This window comes from Pseudopipra pipra, chromosome 1 (assembly GCF_036250125.1).
Source record: "Pseudopipra pipra isolate bDixPip1 chromosome 1, bDixPip1.hap1, whole genome shotgun sequence".
In the NCBI taxonomy this organism is placed as follows: domain Eukaryota; kingdom Metazoa; phylum Chordata; class Aves; order Passeriformes; family Pipridae; genus Pseudopipra; species Pseudopipra pipra.
This window is the reverse complement of record NC_087549.1, coordinates 136,634,740-136,650,025: the sequence shown is the minus strand read 5'-3', so window position 1 is coordinate 136,650,025 and position 15,286 is coordinate 136,634,740. Positions and strand designations below refer to the sequence as shown.

General features: G+C 36.3%; 1 long non-coding RNA gene across 2 annotated transcripts in view; it reads left to right on the top strand.

The window, feature by feature from the left end:
• LOC135402147 (uncharacterized) overlaps positions 1-15,286 on the top strand; it is a 37,507-nt gene that overhangs the window by 15,868 nt on the left and 6,353 nt on the right. The window lies entirely within an intron of this gene.

Here is a 15,286-nt window from a genome sequence, read left to right as displayed (position 1 = left end):
AAGTCTTCCATCATCCCCACATCATCACTGGGGAATCAGAGCTCAAGTCAGTCCAGCAGTTTAATTACCTAGGTACCTCATCTCCTTGGATGGTAAGATTGACGGAGAGATAGACAACAGGTTAGCAAAGGCATATAGAGCTTTCTGAAAACTCCATAAAAGAGTTTAGTGTAATAAACACCTGAAGAAAAGTACAAAGATCAGTGTTTACAGAGCCATTGTTCTATCTACTCTTTTATATGGGTCTGAATCATGGGTCATTTACCGCCACCACTTGTGACTCTTAGAATGCTTCCATCAGCGCTGCCTCCATACAATCCTCAACATCCACTGGACTGATTACGTGACTAATGTGTCTGTTCTTGAGTATCGAGGCCATGTTGCTGAGAACACAGCTGCATTGGGCAGGGCATGTCTCCAGGATGGAGGACCACCACCTCCCTAAGATTGTGGTCTATGGTGAACTTACCACCGGCTGCCTCAAGAGAGGAGCCCCGAAGAGAAGATACAAGGACTCCCTGAAACAACATCTCAACCTTGGCCATACTGATCATCATCATTGGTCTTCTCTGGCCTCCAATCGGGAGACATGGAGGTGCACTATACATAACCGTGCTGCTTCTTTTGAGAACACACGCAGAATCATTCTTGAGGAGAAAAGACAACACAGAAAGAACCGTTTCTTGCCAATACTGCCTAAGGAAACTTTCCACTGTGCCTTTTGCAACCAGACTTGTCTATCCTGCATTGGCCTTTTTAGTCATCAGTGTGCTTGTAGCAAGCGTGGATAGAATCCTTCTCAAATCTTCATTTGCAAAGCCTAGCCATGAGGACATAGATCTTGGTTTTGACCTGTTGGTCTCTTCCAACTCTGAAAGTTATTCATGGCAGAACAAGGACAACCCGTCTACTGTGCTCAGAGTGCATGACAGTCTATTGTGTGAGGCACTTGTTGCAGATGTATGCTATGTATCTGTTCTGCCTATGTATCTCTGCCATTGGAAAAGTCTCACTTTGCAGACCAATTTTTCATAAAAAAGTTGGAGGAGTTAGGTGAGAGGAGAGAGGAAAGAGAAAGAAATCAGAATAGTCAGTACACAGTTTCATAGAGCCAAAGCAGAATTCAGATCCGAGTCCCTATTTGAAAAATTTGAATATGGGTCATGCACCTGCATATGTGTCATGTTAAATCAATTTTTTACAGAATTTTTTGGAAATGGCATGAAACTTTTCAATTTTAGAGGAAAGTAATGTGCTGATCACCTTCAGTCCTACTGGACACACAGCTAAATTGATGTGGATTAATAAAGAAAATGAATAGGTGGCAGACACTTGGATTTGAAATATCGGCTGTAACTTTACAGTTACACATTGCACATGAAAACCAAAGAGGCTCCTGGTTTAATGTGTGAAGGAACATATCTCAAGATCTCCTCATGTATCTTGTCTTGTGTATTTTTACTACCAAGATCTAGTATTTGACTATTCTACACATCTAGTATTTGGCTATTCTACAGACCAGAGTCTTCCCTGTCCTTCCCTTTGTCCGTTGCCAACTCCACCAAGAAAACTGAAGCTGAGCTTCTCTCTGTCTCTTATTCTGCTGATGTCCAGCATAAAAAAAGAAATCTAGATAGCCACAACCAGTTTACCCTCACAGCAAGGGACCTTTTTGTCCTCTCAACTCTATCCAAACCATGAATGGGTTGTAGAATGATTTCTTCTCTGGAGCCAAGTCGTGTAATTTCCAGGTGAGCTCTCAGTTAGTCATCTTTGGCCAGTCTTGCCAGTGAGATGTTCTGATGTGCCTCTTACTGTCCTGCCTTTCTTTTTCACCTGGGACAGTCTTCTGCCATCTCAGTGTTTGGTGGCATTCTCCTGAGACTCTGGTAACAGAGTGGCATTCTCCTGAGACTCTGGAATGTGCTTCTCAGGATGGGACTCATTTCATCTTAGCTTCATACAAAAATGCCAGGAAATGTAGAGGCACAAGTGTATTCTCATGTTGGTTTGCTGAAACAGTAGATTTGAATACTTGTTCCAAAGACTTTTAGTTGTCAGGGTAAAGGAGGCCAAACCTTTTGGAAGATCTGTGTGGCCTGCTCCAAATGTCTTGCCAATGGGTTGTTACATCAAGGGAAATCCCTTAGCTTGTGTGCAAGCCTGAAAGTGAGGGGCGTTCTGCTGCTCTTTTTGGTTTCATTTTGTCACAGGTGCTTCACTGCTACACTGGATCCACATTGTTTCCTCTTCTGTGTTCATTTTACAAACCATTTTTTAGGGCTATGTTAGGATTCTGCTTCAGCAAACCAGTAGTAGTTTAAGCCTGGATGCATGTGCTTAGTGCTTTAGGTATGACCTAGAACAATTTTCCTAGAAAACTATAGAATATTATTAATGTTTTTAGTTTTTTTTTTTGCACTGATACATAAGGACTGTTGCATTCATATGATATTAAAGCAGTATCTAATGATAGAAAGCATGGCTCATATGCAGTCATGCAACCCTCACTTGTCTACAAGCAGACATATTTTTAATTGCTAAGCAAAGTTTATTTATGTTAGAGTCATTGCTCCAAATGACCTTGGCAATTTGCAGTCCTCTGCAGCTAATAGCTTTCTGTATGCAAACAGTGAAGCCTGAACTCTGTAGGTGAATAAAGTAATGCTTTGCTATGTGTTAAGATGCTTTTTGTATGGTTTGATAACAGCACTGTACTAAAAGCTATTTAATCTTTTTTATCAACAGTTAACCTTGATGTCCCCGTAGACACTCAGCATTTTTTTTTTGTTCTAATTTGGGTAGTGTGCTCCCTTAAGTTAGTTGCTAGTTTTAAAAAATTGTTCCCTTTTCTTTAATGATAGTTATTTTAAAAGAATTCTGCTACCCCAAGGCTAGGAATAATCAATCTTTTTGCCTTATTTCCTTTTCCTTTCTTTGTTGCATATTTCCTTGATTAAATTTGAAGTAATGGTCTATAAAGACTCCTTAGTCTTTTAAACTAAATTTCTTTTTGGTATCCTGAAAGTCTTGGTCTCATACAGAGTTTTGCCAACATCTCTGCTTTGTCTGTGCTTTCCTACACAGATGCTTTCCACACTTCCCACTCATACATCTGTAGCTTTGGCAGGTTGACTAGAAATACTCTTAAGTCAGCACAAAGGAAATCAAAGCATTTTAAATAATCTTTTTTTTTCTTTCCTGTACTTCCTGACTCAGTCTTAATTCAGTATATTTTACTGGAATTCTATTATGGAAATAATGATAATAGTGATAAGGAGAATTCCCTACTCCACTTCTTTGTGGAGAGAATATGCTTGACAGAATATTAAAAAGTAGCCTTTAATGAAAATAAATTAATTCTATTGATAAAGGGGCTAATAGTCAATATGGTGACAAGCTGTGCTGTCTTGAAAAGGCAATTTAAAACCCCTAAATCATAATTTTATTCTAGCAAGGCTTTTTATGTATATGAAGAGCACAAGAGCATGGATGGATTTCCCTTTGTAGAACTCAGAGGACATTTCTGCATGTAAACTTTACTTTGAAAATGTACTTTAAGAATAGAAATGTTGATACTGCAAGATCTCTCTGAATAGTGAAAAAAAAATGTGGTATGTTTTTAAAAGCAATGTTGTTGTTAGTTTTTGTCTATTATAGACCCTCACATCAACATTTGCACACAGAAATGACCATTGTGTGTCATTGAATGTATGTAAGGTTGTGCAGAAAGAGTGCATGAACAAAGTATCATTCATCAGTATTCCACAGCAACTGTCTGCCAGCTTCTCTCTGTCACTTTTACTCTGTTTCCTTCTTAAAGGAAATGAGATCATTCAAAGTAGGCTTGTCCTTGATGAAAGAGGTGTAAAGTATCTTACATTTTTCAAAAGTGTTATTGTTCGAGAACTTGCTAGAATAGATTTTTGCTTCTAAATTTTTTATGGCCAATACTAAGAAAATAATTTAATAGTGGAATTTGAATACTAAGAAATAGTCTTAAAAATTAAATAAATGTTCATTAAGAAACTACTTGGATAATTGAAAACTATATAACTGAATGCAGATTTTAGTTGCCAACTTTAGTCTCTCTGAGGACAATTCATAAATTTAACAGATGACAGCTTCTTAAACCAGTCCCTTAGTCAATATGGGAAACTAGATATCAATTTTTACTCTGATAGAGGAGAAGAATTAACTAGCAATTTAAAAATTAGCAGTTATTATGGCTATGGTCTGATGAAAGTACTTATATGTGAGCAGATTATGACTCTAGGCAGTACTGTGTTTATTTTGACCTTTAAAAGGCCTTACTTGCAAAACTTAAAGCAATTAACTTAAACATAGTATAACTGTAACCAAATTGTAATGAAATGCAAAATTACACTGCACAGAATCAGTCTTTGTTAAGAAGTGATGATCATATCCCCTGGTTAAGGGGATAGGCAAAGAATTACACAAATTTGTGATAATTCTAAGTTGCTCAAGGTAGGGCAAGAGTAGAATGTGAATACAGAAAGATTTTTACAAGAGTAACTGAGCAATGACGTGGAAAATGTGACTGAAAGTTCAGATAAATGCATATGTATAGCTTTTATTTATAAAATAATGGCATCTGGACTGACCGTTACCTCTCATGAGCTACTTCTCTGAAGACACAATCTCTGTGCTTAATAATAGTGGAAAGAGCAATTAATACATTAGAAATAAATAGGAAGACAATGGGAAACAAAAGAAACAACCTTGGTTATACATATGTGGAAGTCCCTTTTTCACCCATACTTTGAATAATGTTTCTGGTTCTGGTACCTTCAAAAAAAAAAAAAAAGAAAAAGTTCTGGAAAATAATCAAGAAAATGACTAAATTGAATTGGAGGAATAAATGAGTTCAGGCTTAGGAATCTTCAGCATAGACAAAAGATGTTTAAGAATTCACAAAGGTGTTTAGAAGGTTCTGCACAGTCATCACAGAGAGTGTAGTCAGGGAATGACTGCTGTCTGTCTTCTCATGCAAGAACTAGGAAGTAACAAATGAAGCTCATCAGAAGTGCAATCAAACCAAGCAGAAAGAAGTGTTTCTTTCCATTGCTGTGGAAAGTATTAAATGGTGTATTTTTGTACTAGAAGACTATGTGAGTACAAAAAAGTTTAAATTAGTTCAAGGACAAGGCAAGCATTGAGAAGAAAAATCTACTGCAGAATGAGAAAAAACAGACCAGGCTCAGGAAATACACCAGCCTGCAGGTGTATGGAGTCAAGGAATGTATATATGGGGGAAGTATCATATATATCTACCCTGTCCATACTGCTTCCTACTAATGCTTGTGGCCATTCTTGGATAAAGAACAGTAGCCCAGATGGACATTTGGTCTTAGCCAGCACTAGAGACTCTTAAATTCTTTCTGATATAGAAGCAGAGATAAAACATTGATATAAAATATTTTTATAAAAATCTAAAATTTAAAACATTTATTTGATAGATAGAATGAAATTGATTCTGAATGTAAGTTACTATCTAAATACAATGGACACAGAAAGGTGAAAGAGGCCATTGTAAATGGCTAACAGAGTTAAAAATAATAAAGCTTTTAAAATAAATGATCATTAAAAATGTAGTTTTTTAGCTGTAATCCAAGTAACTTCTGCCAATGTAATCTTATTTCAAGTCAATGGAATGTGGTTCCTAATCCAATCCTTTCCAATTTTTCTCACTGTTTTGCATGTTGAATTTTGAAATAAGTAAGCCCTTATTTCCCATTTGGGATTTAGGCTTTTTAAATTTACAACTAGGACATATAAAAATTGGAATGGAGCAGAAAGATGTGTTCATCCCAATTCTTCAAGATAACTGAATCTGGACCACTGTACTGTTTAAAGAGGGTTTATTGTCTGTGATCAGTGAGGCATATGTCAGATGGCTGACTGGCAGATATCAAGATGTAGTTTCAAGGAGTATCTCAAATAGGGATGCTTTTAGTAGTTTCTCCAGCAGCTATTCCTTGGTTAAAAACTTGAACTATTTTTATTGGTACTCCCGTGAGACAGATGTTTGCTGGTAGATTGTACGGATACAAAGTTAAATAATCCCAGAAGTAAAAGGAAACGTGGTGATTTTTCAACAAGTACAATTATGAAGTGATTTCAGAGTCTAGGTTAAATGGTCAAAATCCGAAAATACTTATTTTTAATAGTCAGATGTAAAATAATCTGTTTATGAACCTGAAAGGCAAATGTTGCTTATCACAGGATGAGAGTTGGATTTGAAAACTAGAAAAATGTAGAAGTCATCCTAGTTACTTGCTTCTGTCATTGCAGCACTGGGACAAGCAAGGTGATATCCTTGGAGATTCAGTCAGAACATCACTGAGTAGAAGGAGCATGATCCAGTCAGCAGAGGTTGTATGGAATCAGGACTGATACTAAAGTATGGTGCCCTCATGGTGAGGTGGGTTTGAAATAACTGGGTAGAGTTCAAGGGAGGACAACGAAAGTGATCCTGGGGATTCTAAAAATAATGTTAAGCTGTTGGAGTGATAGGTATTCATTCACCTGTGAGAAAGAAATGGCTTTAGTACTGCACTGAGATATTTGCACAAGAAAAAGATATCAATAAAGCTAGGACTTGACAGTGGTCCTGGCAGAGATATGACAAGGTCTTGTGGCTGTGGATTTAAATAAATTGTAGCTTCCTAAACATAGCTGAATGCCGTTAATATTTTCTTTTAGGGGTTACATGGCCTGGATCAATGCTGTTAAATACTATAGAGAACACTTTTTAAAATGCAGTCCTGTTGTGTCTTGCTTATCTCAGCATCAGGCTAACTGGGTGTGGGGCCTGGAGATGTTTTCTCCCACACGTATTTGAAAGGACTTGAGGCCTTCTTACTTTTTCTGCAGTGTGGCTGTATCTTCTCATTCTGCGTGAAACTCCTTACCATCCTGAGACTGAAAATTTTTAATGTACTTGATTTGAGTTCAGTGAGGGGTTTTGGAGTACAAAACAAGATTGCAGTCTTGTGCTATGCAGAGAGATACAAGCAAACAAAAGTGTACATCTGTATGAGAAAGAGAGTCTCGTGATTGCTGAAGGCTAGAATTGCATCCTCCTGGTATTTCATCCCAATTCTGTGGTGATTTGGTTGGGTTTTTTGCATTTTTCAAAGCTTTTCCGTATGCCTTCTTCATGTGCTCATGGTGGCTTGCATATAGGAAGTCAAACTTGCTGCTCTTTCGTTTTCGTCACTCTTGTCGTGGTTTAACTCCCGCAAAGAGTGGGATAGGAGGAAAAATCAGAATCAGGAAAAAAGTAAAACTTATGGGTTGAGATAAGAACAGTTTAGTAATTGAAACAAAGTAAATAACAAAAACAATGACAAAGATAATAGCAATAACAACAACAACAACAATAATAATACTGGCAACTATTATAATGAAAAGGAAAATAACAAAAAATGAGAGAAATAAACCTCAAGAAAAACAAGTGATGCCCAGTACAATTGCTCACCACCTGCTGACTGATACCCTGAGCAGCGATCAGCCCCTCCTTATGTAAATAGGAAGGATTGTAATTGTTTTCACAGAGCATCCCCAATACCCCTAGAGCATCTCGTCTTTAAACTGTCCAACTTGCTCTTGCCATTGCTTTTGCTTTGCTTCATTGGTTTGTAATCTCTACTGACTGCAAGGCCAGAGAGAACTGGAGAAATATAAGCTATTTATAAGGTCTTTCTGCATCCACTATTATTGAGTCTTTCAGCACATAAAGAATTGACTTTCTCTTTTGAAATTCTGATGAGAGTGTAGAAGTTAAATGACGTATGAAGGGCTTGAACAGGGTTGAGCAGTGTCTGTGATGTCCACGAAATGCATTGTCTTTGGGCATTTTCAAAGAACCCAGTAAAAATGGTGCAACTGTAGAATCTGATAAAGAAAGAAAATTAAACAACTGCTGCTCAGAGTAATTGCTGTGTCCAGCCTTATTGTCATTGATAAATCTGTATTTTTGCCCTTAGATCACTTCATCTTTTGACTTATGATTGACTTGTAACATATTCAGAGACATTGTAAGTGTTCTGACCAGAGTAACAGCAGCTGAGTTGGAATTTGATTATGTTTTTTGTCGCAAATGAAGAAATTATTATATTTATTAAATAGTACTCATGCAATTCCAGTGGATGCAAATTGATTATAATGTGTTGCTTATCATTTATATTCTGTTGTAAGGAGTGGTAAATGTTGGAAAAATCCTTCCTTTAAATTTAAAAATGGCAGAAAAATACCTGCAGGATAAGGAAAGTGTAGCGAGAAGTCTTTATTTCAGCATGCTGGGTGTTCCAAACCCACGTGTGTCTGAAAGCACACCAACCATTTGAAAATCGCGCCTTTTGTATCCTTTAGGTTGCGTAAGCTGTTACATATTCAGTGACCGCCGTTTTTTACCTTAAAAAAGGTAATTTCTCTGACCCGGGTGGGGTTGTTACCTTTTCTCTTGATTGATTTGTGACGTACCCCCTGAACTTTGTACCTGGGGTCCCCCTGCACTCAATAGGCTGTCGCATGGCAGAGAGAATACATCTTTATTTTTGTATTTTTCCCTATCCCCGTCTGCGAAAGGTTCCTTGGTGTCAGGTCCAGACAGGACCATCCACCTTACACCTTTCACAGTACGCCTAAAAAGGCTCTTGGAACTAATTAAAAAAGAAAAACCCCAGCCCCTTCTAACCTCCTACTGAATTCATTTACTTATAATAAAACCAGGTTATTTATTTCTCATAGTAAACATTGCAGAACTACTTTCAGAATATATAAATACCTGAAGTTCATTATTGTTTCTTTAGGTCCTGGGTAATCTGCTTTTGTCCTGAGATCATTCCCTTACTATGTACTTGCTATGTATGATTCCTTAGATCAGGGAATATTGCCTTCCTTCTCAGCTTGTCTAATCAACAAAGCAAAGAAACTGTAAATAAACAGATTCAAATCAGCTTGATATCTCTGTAATGTGTTCTTATGTAGTTGTGTTATTATTTTAACTTTCTTACATAAGCAAAGCAGGCAGATTACTGTGAAATAAGACTTTTCTCAGTCACCGTTACCTCTACTTTTTAACATACTTTTTAGTATTTTAGCATTTAAGTTTGTAGAGTTATCAATTTCCCTCAACAAACAAAGAAATAGAAAATGTAACAATATGATGCTTGAATGTGAGTTGGGCTGTACCTACTTTAGTAGAGAAAATAGTAAAATGATATGCAGGGTGGGTGTCAGCTGCTTACACAGGGACCAGAAGAGTTACACGGTCCTTAGAGGTATGAACCTATAGATGTCATTGTCTCTTTCTCTATTAGGATTAATATTCCTCTGTAGAAGCAGCAGTTTCAGTTCTAATGGATACATTTGAAAAGCTTAACAATCTAGAGAAGATTTGGAGAAATTCTGAAGAATTGATCTAAGGCAAGATTTTAGTCCTTAGAAAGGCTAACCCTTTTTTTGTTGTTGAATAAGATGTCAGAGTCATTCAATAATTTTGAAGAATCTTGTGAAGAAAGAGAATATTTGTTTGGAGAAAGAACTTGTGTGTGTTAAAGAAAGCAAAACTAAGATGTACTGTCTGAAAGATGAATTTAAGTTAGAAATTTAAGTGAATGTTTTCAAGATTAATTACCCATGCGGGTTGTCAGACAAAAAATCATACTTGTTTTTAATAAAGCTAGGTAATGGTTATATTTCTCTGACAAAAGCTCATCTTTTGTGGCAGTTTGGGGATTCTTGGCAAGAAAACTGGTCAACATGTTACAGAGCAGGTAGATTCATGAAGGGCTTGCCTACATTTCCCAGGAGTTGGGGGTGACAAAGAGCAAAATTTATAGAAGTGAAAAACTTCCTTGGAATATGGTTTGGTCCTTTTTTCATTGGCCTATACATAGGCTAAAAGTGGATCCTGCTTGTAAGGGCTGTGAACCCATAAGAGTTTTCTGGTGGCCTTTCCTCTGTCCCTTCTCAGTTAGGCAAAATTCTACTCCAGCGTGTAGCAGGAGCGTTCCAATATACTCACTGAGAACACTTTGAAGTAACAGGAAAATTTCATTTTTGCACATTTCTGCAACATCAAAGGGCTTTATGGCTTCTGAGAACCTGCTTTGTAGGAGAGATGATCAGGACATCAGTGAAACCGCTTCCTGTGGCTACAGGCATCTGAGGATGGAAATCTTTGGGCAATGGAGACTGGGATATGGGAGAGCAGAGGTAGGCCACACAGGAGAAAATTGTCCTCTGTAGCAAATTCATTAAAGATTTCAAAGGGCTTTAAAGATACAAGTATGTTTTCAAAACAATTCCTAGTTTGTTATGTTCAGAAAAAAAATGGCAAATATTTGCAGATTGGTCAATGACAAAGTTACTAGAAAAGTTAAGATGGATGTTAAAATGTTACCTTGTGTCACATCTGTCACATGCCTTTATTCTCTTTTATTGGAATGGACATGGATTGTTCCATTCTGTTTTCAGAAAGCACTTCCATTTTTCTACCTCAGTTTTTAAAACTGCAGTTATAAAAAAAAAAAAGGTAAAATTTAGTCAAAAGTGTCCCTCTTTTTTTCTCTTTATCGTGAATGGTGAAAATAAGGGAGATAAAAGACAACAGAAACAGATGCCAGATGTTTTTCCATATCTTTAAGTGGTAAAAATTAAAATGTAAAAAGAAATTGCCAAAGACTGTGTTTACACAGTCCCTTGCACTTGGTTTTGGTGCCAGTTATAATAAAAAATAAAAATAAGAGGAGCTTTAGTGTTTAATTGGTCAGTTCAAAGCCAACATATGAGATAATACTGAAACTGTATTGAGCTCCTTAAATGGAAGTTATCCTGCAATTTCAGTGCCTTTTGCTACAGAGAAAAATTGTCCTATTATAGTCTAGTTTTATATAGGTAATGGATGAAATTAATTTTGAAGGGGCTTCGTAATTTTGTTTTGGTATATGAAATACCATGTCATATATGCCTTTTGGCATTTTTCATGCAAATTACTTTTTCATCAAATGTAGTTTTTGTAGTACTAGCTCTGATTTTCAAAAGATTAGCATTCAAAATAAATTGATGCATAAGTATTGAATTTGTGCAATTAAAATGTGCTCCAAGAAGAGAGAGGAAGTGGTTTCTGAGTCTGCTGAGATGCTTATTGTGCTTATAAATGTTGCAACGACAATAGATGCTTGTGTTGACCCTCTGTTACTAATTTAGTTGCTCATAGGGATATAAATTTTCCCTTAGAAAGCAATAAAGACAATGTTTTTATAGAATCAGTGGCAAACATTGAGACTTCCATTGCATTTTGTCCATAATGTAAAACATTCTCTCATAAAGATAAATAAAAATCAGTTAAATTCCACATGGTAGGGACTGGAGTTACTTGTTTCTCGTGAGCTGGGATCAGAACAGGGCATCAGGGTTCTATTTTCTGCATAATCAGAGGATGCTTCTAAAGACCCTGCTGGTTGGCACTTGGGGTGTTTCATGCATGGCTGTTGCAAAATGCAAGTCATTATTTTGTGAATCATATATAACCTTCTAGTAGGTTAAATAAATAGAATATGAGTCTCATATGAGGCTTAAAACAGATCTGTTTCTATGCATGAGACAATCTCTGGATTGTTACAAAATGATAGAGACAATTTCTAGTAAATGCCACTTATTTTTCCTTTAGGTTAGGTAGATAATTTGTATTTATCATTTCCCATTGCCTACAATTTTGATCAGTGTTAAGCACTGGTTCTATGAGGAAATTTGTATGGGTGCATGATTTTGCCTGTACTGTGAAGTCTTTAGTACTTTGTATAAAGGCAGGTCTTTACCTGCATGGAGCTCATTGGAGGACTGTAACTGTAAAGACTTCATAAAACAACCTGGCAAGTATGAAGACAGAAGTTTTATAATTCCTATGAGAAAATTGTATTTTTGTCACTTTCTAAAGACAGAGCTAATTAGTTACATGTTTTAAGTTACTCTGAAGATGCTTGGGCTGTACTCCCTCTCCATACTTGTTGATATGATTATGGTGAAGTAGAATTCCCTGTAATTAAAGGTAATTTGATCTCTGCTGATGCAGACGCTTCTATATAAAAATATGTATGTATATACTGTGCTCTACTGACAGTAATGGAAATCCCTAGGGATGTGAAAACTTGTTACACAGAATTCCAAGCAGAATTAGAGCCATAAGTTCAGTTTCCTCTTTATGAAATACTTTTTTGCAAAGTAAATACTGGAAAATGAGTGGAAATAGATTGAGATTGCTGGAAAATATGAGGACCATGCCACAAGAAGTAAATTTCTCTTGTTCTTCCCCCAAGGAAAAACTCTGTAGTAATTGAAATGGACAGAATGAATATGACAAAATTCCTCAGCCCTAGTATTCTGTCTAGCAATGCCATGGCCTGTGTCACAGCCAGGTCAAAATTTATTAAATGATAACAAAATAAAGATCGATTAAGGCTTTTTAATTCTAGATTTAAATACAGAAAAATGCATTTGTGTATTTATGCTATATACTGTGATGCAGGAATTACTGTATGAAATTTTATGAGTTTTCACAGGCTAAAACTTAAGAATATTTATCACAGTGGTCTCTTGGCTTAAAATTTGTGATTTAAGGACTGCTTTCTTTTAATTTTAACTCCAACTCTGAATGTTGTATGTTTTTACTTTATTTCGGGATATTAGAACTATTATTGTTGGGGTTTTTTTTCCTAATTAGCCTGAGAAATGTGAACCTGGCACAGCCCTGGCTGTAGTTGCTTATGTTGTGGGTGGGATATGGGAAATGCTGGGCTAGATCCATAGGTGTGGGGATGGTGTGGAGGTCTTCGGAGAACTGATGTTGCAGCTGGCAGGGATTGTATGTCTGAAGAACAAAAGACTGTGGGAAATCAAACCTTGTCTTTTTTGGAACTGGTGAAAAAACTCCTAAGTTACTGATACAAACTTTCAGTCATAACTCCAGTTTAATACAGTTTTGCCTGGGACCCCGAGGCTTTTGGTGCTATGTTTACTTCACTTTTAAGGAGTTATAGTATTTTGTCCTCCAATTAGGTACATTGACAGGAGAATGAGAAAATGTATTAATATAGTTTCCATTACCAACTGAAGTTTCAGTACTTACTAGAACAGCCCTCACATAAATATTTCTTTAATTTTGTTAATGCATGTTTACAATGTCTATCATGCCTGTTACCCGAGCCCACGTTTAAAGCAGTTTCTATTGTTCTTGTAGAGCTTTTCAAAACTTCGTTGTTTAACAGCACAGTGAAGGAAAAGCAATTATTATAAGGTGCATCTAAACCAATTCAAATGTAAAAACCCCAGAGTGTAATTTATATTTGCCTTTTCAATAGTGTTCATGTTAACCATGTTTTTCTAATCTTTTGAATTATGAACGAAACGGAACACATCTTTTGCAGTAGTGACCTTTCAGTTGAGTTTGGCAGTCTGTAGTCACTTACTCATTGTCATTTTGGCATCAGTTGGCATTTCTATGGAAAATGTCATTACCAGTGGCTCTCTTCCCTTAGAGAGATATCTAGAGGGGAAAGTAGGTCTGCATTATAACTTAAAGAAATTAAAGTGATCAATACAGAGTTCCGGTATCAGCGTGCAGTAGTGTATATTATATATGGTCCAAATTTATTTTTCTTGGAGAAAGCTTGAAACAGGTTCCATTACTAAGGGGAAGGACTAGACTGCTTTTTGGGCACTGTGCATTACTTATGTATAACTAGTTCTGTGGAATATTAATAAACTGCCCCTCCTGCTTGTGTGTGTCCAAAACTGCTGATCTGATTATTTCTGAAATTAAACAGCTCTTTTGAAACCCACAGTTTACAAGTCTTCATTTTGAATTTTAACTTTTGTGACATTTCTCTGTTTGAGTTGGGAGATGGATTTTTATATATACCTCATGGGGGAAAAAACGTAGTTTAGAAATTATGAAGGAAGGAATTGGAATTGGTTTCATATGTCCCTGATTGTATGGAAAAATGTTTCAAAAAATGAAACCTAGTCAACAGAGACATGAGATTTATTCTGATGTTAGTATGTTAAGAATATCTTCTTTTTTCATTTTTTTTTTCTTTTTTTTTTTTTTTTTTTCAGAGACACCACTGAAATGCTGAAAGGCCAGTCAGCTCAGTCATTTAATTCCATTATTTTTTTTTGTTTTCTTTAAATAGACTTCACAAAAGTTTAGAAAGTTTTACAAGCATTTAGAAAGGAGAGTAAGTGGGGAAAAATTTGTTTCAAATTCAAAGCAGAGTCAGGAGAAAAAAATTAATAAAAAAGGATCCCAAACTGGTAGGTAATGGGAGGCACGCAGATGGACTTTCTGCTCTGAGTTGCTTTGAATACAGCTGTAACTTTGAATTCCATATACTGTTGGTAAGAAAGAAATACAATTGGGAAAGAGGACGTGCAGCCCCATGTTCAAGGACTTGGATATGTTTGCTGGTCTTTCATGGACTTTCCTGTGATCTTGGACACCTCATAATCTTCCTAGATGAGGAAAAAAGCCCTGTATGAGACAGAAGCTGCCATTCATGTCTAAGAGTTGGCATCCCATGACAAGGAATACTGTAGAAATGTGAATGAATTATTACACTTTCCTGTTTATTCTTAACAGAACCCAAACTGTGCAATACAATCACAGAGTACAGAAAAATAGAAAAAATAGAAAAGTCATGGAGTTCAATAAATATTGACATCAACTTGTAATTACAATATAAGCTGTTTGGGGAGGTATTTTTGGCAGCTCTTAGGACCTAGTACAGTGGAGATGTTGTAGCAGATCTGGACCACTCAGCAATGGTTCAGTAAAATCTGAAAGTATAGTTTGCAATTCATCTAGATAGTATGATATCGATTAAGAAGAATGTCAACATAATTAGAGAATCGAGAGTGCCAAAGTAAGAAGATTAACCAAATCCAGAGATACTGTGGTGATCTGGTGAGACAGAAACATTCCTGATTCAGAGCTTCCAGACTTGATATTTTTTTATGGATGGAAAGAAAAAGGAGAGTAGTTAATGATTCAAAGAGGAAGTGGGGAAAGAGAGCTGGAGGAAGACAAAAAAAAAAAGCTCTTGGGTTAGAATTAGAATAATGTTGCTTTGGTCTATTTCTGTCCTAATGCTGCATTTGTGCATTGTAATAGGATGTACCCAGGAAGCACTAAATGTAACCAGAAGTACAATCTTAATTTTCTTAGTTTAAATTGAGAACAAGAATGTTGTTAACAATT